The sequence below is a fragment of the Triticum aestivum genome, chromosome 1B (assembly GCF_018294505.1).
Source record: "Triticum aestivum cultivar Chinese Spring chromosome 1B, IWGSC CS RefSeq v2.1, whole genome shotgun sequence".
Lineage (NCBI taxonomy): Eukaryota > Viridiplantae > Streptophyta > Magnoliopsida > Poales > Poaceae > Triticum > Triticum aestivum.
In genome coordinates this window covers 693,502,454-693,507,250 of record NC_057795.1, presented here as the reverse complement: position 1 = coordinate 693,507,250, position 4,797 = coordinate 693,502,454, and positions in this window count along the sequence as shown.

Here is a 4,797-nt window from a genome sequence, read left to right as displayed (position 1 = left end):
CAAGCATCTCAGCTGCCAAAGAAGAGGAATCCGAAGAAGAAGGATTTGCTGAGTCCGGACCCTTTCCAGAGACCGGTTCCTCGACGGCCCAAGAAGAAGACCGAAGAGACTCGTTCAAAGAGTAACGAGGACCGTACCTCCAAGAGGGGAAGGAGCAACTGATTATGCTCTTCGATAGTTGGCTCTTTTAGTTTGTTTGAACTTCGTTTGGTTGAACTTTTATAGTGGTTATGAAACTACGTGCAACTATGTGTTTGCTATTTGTGGATCTATGTGTTTGCTATTTGTGAAACTATGTGGAACTCCGTTTACTAATTAGTTGGAGTTCGTTTGAAATGTTCTATGCACTTCAAATTTGTTAATGTGTATGTGATGCCCAAGTTTAATTGTTTGAGATCTGTGATATTGTTGTCATATTTGTGAAACTTGCTATAATATTACTGTCATATTGAATTTGAAAAGAAGCAAGTAAATGAACTTAAATTAAAACACAGGACCCTACCGCCAAGGACCCTGGCGGTAGGGTCAGACAACCTACCGCCAGGGCCCTTCCATTCTTCGTTACAGTAACATTGCACTGAAAACACAGGACCCTACCGCCATTGGCTCTGGCGGTAGGGTCGCACAGCCTACCACCAGGGCCCTTCAATTCTTCGTTACAGAAACATTACACTGAAAACACAGGACCCTACCGCCGTGGGCTCTGGCGGTAGGGTCGCACAGCCTACCGCCAGGGCTCCTGGCGGTAGGTACTTAACCACGTCAGCGTAGTCAAACGGCCGCCGTCCCCCTCCGTCGCACCCCTACCGCCATGGGCCATGGCGGTAGGCTATCTAACCCTACCGCCAGAGGCCCTGGCGGTAGCAAAAGGGTCAAATCTCGAAATTTTTAGCAACAGGGGTCAGATCTTGAAATTCTTTCCAAAAAGGGTCAAAACACGAAATTCGGCCACCACACGCACCACGCAAGACGTCCAAATCTCTTTGTCTGCCTCCAAACGCGCCACACAAACACACTCCACCAGCAGCCTACTGTTTCTGTACATTAGTACTACTAGTTTTAGCTAATCTCAACACCAGTGTACGTATAGCTAGCTCTCGTAGCACCTTTGTCAGTAGCCTTGCATTGTGTCCCTGACTTTTGCTAGCAACCGGCCTAAAAAAAGAGCAAAAAAAAGGAAAAAAAAGAGTGAAGCAAAAAAAAAGAAAAAAAAGCTAAAAGAAAAGGTTGCCAAAAAAAAGCAGGCCGGCTAGCATCTGTTTTGGGCTGATATTTCCTTTTCTGGACATTATTTTGCTGCTACAGTGTTCATCGCCGCGTCATTTTTTTTTGAACAACAGAAGGCGCACAAAGCACCAAACTTTACTATTCAGCTCAATAACAATGTACAGCATGGATTACAAATCCCTGGAACTGAAAATTGGAAAGAAGAGAAACTACAGGGCAAGATCCATTTCGATGAGCTGAGGCAAAACAGCATATGTCAAGCTACTTAGAGCTATCATATTTTCATCGATTTCCACTCACTTGATTCAGTATCTGGGCTTAGATTGTTTTATCTCTTACTAGTCGACTGCCAACACTAGTTAGGAGTTTGAACAATTATTCAGCTTGCATTACTTTTTGCTCAATTGTGCCACTGATATTGTGAGTTGAGGAAACCATCACCAAGCTCCACTACCTATATTGTATCCTGTTCGATCACTTGGTAATCGCTATATCAATCTTTTGATAACTATTGACATCGCCAACGGCCGACAACCACTGCAGCACGGTAAGAACTGGTAAGAGCTTGGTAATTGCTAGAGTGTTGAGAAAATTTTTCCCGCCACCTCCGAGTAGTACCACAGGAACATTATACTTGTGAATTTTTTTGTATGGTACTAACCATGGCAGATTCTAGAACGGCCAATAGCTGGGTTGCGTCTGTTATCAGAGATGACTTACCACATGTTGATGCAAAACACTCTTTCCCACCACAGCAGGTACGACGACCGTCACAAGATGTACATCATGGTCGAAACACACATCATCAGGTTACCACTTTGCCAAATTTTGAGGGTAAATATGACCCCGATTCGTACATTGATTGGGAAATGGAGGTCGAAGAAATCTTTGGTAACCATGATTTTTCCGAGCCTAAGAAAATAAATGATGTCACTAAAAGCTTTTTCGGTTTTGCTTCAGTTTGGTGGAGAAATTATTGCAGAGAAAATATTTATAATAGACCTACTACTTGGAAAGCTTTAAAACTTGTTATGCGAAACAGATTTATTCCTTCATACCATGCTATTGATTTGCTTAGAGAATTGCAACGTTTAGCACAAGGCAATAACACTGTTGAAGAATATTATGACAATTTGTGTACTGCTTTGCTTCGTTGTGGATTAGAAGAATGTGAAGAAGATTTTTTGAATAGATTTTGGAGAGGTTTAAACCATGATATACAAGACATAATATTACATAAAGAACTATATTCCGTCGACCATTTGTTTCGTCTTGCCTGTAAAGCTGAACAGAAATTAAGAGGACGAGTATACACGACGAACAAGGGTGCAATCGAATCCCCATCAAAGAAGGTTACTTCCTCCGCTGCACCACCAACTATGATTGCGCCACAAGGTGTTTATGAGGCATCATCACTGACTGCTCTTACTTCATGTGAGCGAGGACTACAAGGTAATAATGAAGGTACTGATTTGCTCACACCACCTGTTTCAGATGATTATCTTGCTGATTTGAGTTCACCATGTGATCAAACAACTAAAATATTCACTGTTTTGAGTGCACCTATTGTTGAATATGATTTCACCATTGATTTGGGTGCTCCAACTCAATTGAAGGCTGGCCCATGTGACCTAATTGTTCAGTATGGTTTGGATCACATACAGTTGGTTAAACATGATGAAGTATTAGCTAGAATTTCTCATGCTAATTCTTTGTATTCTATTTTGATGGATCCCCCTATGCCTTTGTCACATGCGAGAAACAGAATAGCTGAAATCACATGGTCGTGTTTCATGAAAAGTGTTTATGCGCCTAATATTACCTTTAGCCTGTTTGGCGACGACTATGTAGACAATGAATTTTTGGTGCATAGGATTTGCATTACATGTGATGAAGTTGCTAATTTCAAGCAGAAAAACAACTTTCAAATGCTTAATCATTTTGATATGCCCTCCAATATCGATGCTAGATATATTCCAAACAGCTCATTGCATGATTACTTATTTAAGTATGTTGACGCAAGCAATTTGGAAAGAATTCAATATTATTCCCCTATGATGGGATTGTTTACTGATGAGCATTACAAATCCGATGATACGAATATATGCTTCACATATATGTGCAAACTAAGTTACAATTTGTTTCATCAGTATATTTCTTGTGATGACTCCTTGACTTTTGATCACACCAAATATGCTCACCACTCTTACATGGAGATATTAATTGTGCGACACAACAGTTGAGAGGAGTTAAAACGGATGATATATACATACACCATGCATCCACATTGTCTTCTTGGTTAGTCCATTTTCAGAATAATCAACGCCGAGGACGGCTTTGTTTTCAAGAAAGGGAGGATGATAAGGACATGACTACCTTAGATACGATCGAAATTATTATAAACATGCATAATTTTCAGGTGAATTCTTGTGGTAAGTATAATGTATGTTATTTTATTATCAAGGACAAAAATACTACACATCTGTTTCTTACTTGCAGATATCCAGAAGATTTACACAAACCGAGAGTTAAAATGCAAGGCGGAAAACAAAGATTTATACATGCACACATATAGACGTACATATACTACTTTGGGAGCTACCATCATCAATTTAAGGAAGAGGGGCTCCATGATTTTCCATCGTACAAGGCCATGCATGTATCCATGTTTACATGCACCAACGTGAGGGAGTATCATGCATGCAAGGGCCAGACAATTTGATTTTGACTACATGGGCCAAGAGGAGTAACGTGTTGGGTCCAAAGGATTTCTTTTGGTGCACTAATTACACCATAGCAGGCCAACGCGTCTCATCAATAAAAGCAACCGCCACGTCATGCATGCAGTGTCCAGCCTTCCTACGGCAAGCGTTCGGTGACACCATGAGGCAGCCGATCCTCTTAATAAATAGTTACTCTAAATTAGGGTTTAGACTCGGGTTTTATTGTATTGTCTAGCCATCGCTATAATTTGCATCTACGAGACGTGTAGGACTACCGCCTTGTCAGATCCACAGTGGAACCCCAACTTTATCTAGTTCGTGTGCTCAATTTCTCATCCGCAATTTCAGATTGCAATTTATCATTGTTCTTGCTGGTTCTTCGGTTGCTTGCAGGAACACGAACCTCGTTGTTCAGGTTGATCGTGTCTACGGCAAAGGCCAATAACCAGGAGATTGGTTTAGCGATTGTCGAGGCGTATTGTCGGGTACGGTATAGCCGGATCGTCAAGGTCAAAATCCACCAAATCGATAGTTATCCCCACTCTCATCGAAAGATCGGGCCGCCGTCACATCATTCTTCCTCTTCTTCTTCTTCTTCTTCTTCTTCTTCTTCTTCTTCTTCTTCTTCTTCTTCTTCTTCTTCTTCTTCTTCTTCTTCTTCTTCTTCTTCTTCTTCTTCTTCTTCTTCTTCTTCTTCTTCTTCTTCTTCTTCTTCTTCTTGTTCTTCCTCTTCTTCCTCTTCCTCTTCCTCTTCTTCTTCCTCTTCTTCTTCCTCCTCCTCTTCTTCCTCCTCTTCTTCCTGGGCTTCTTCCTCTTCTTCCTCTTCCTCTTCTTCTTCTTCCTCCTC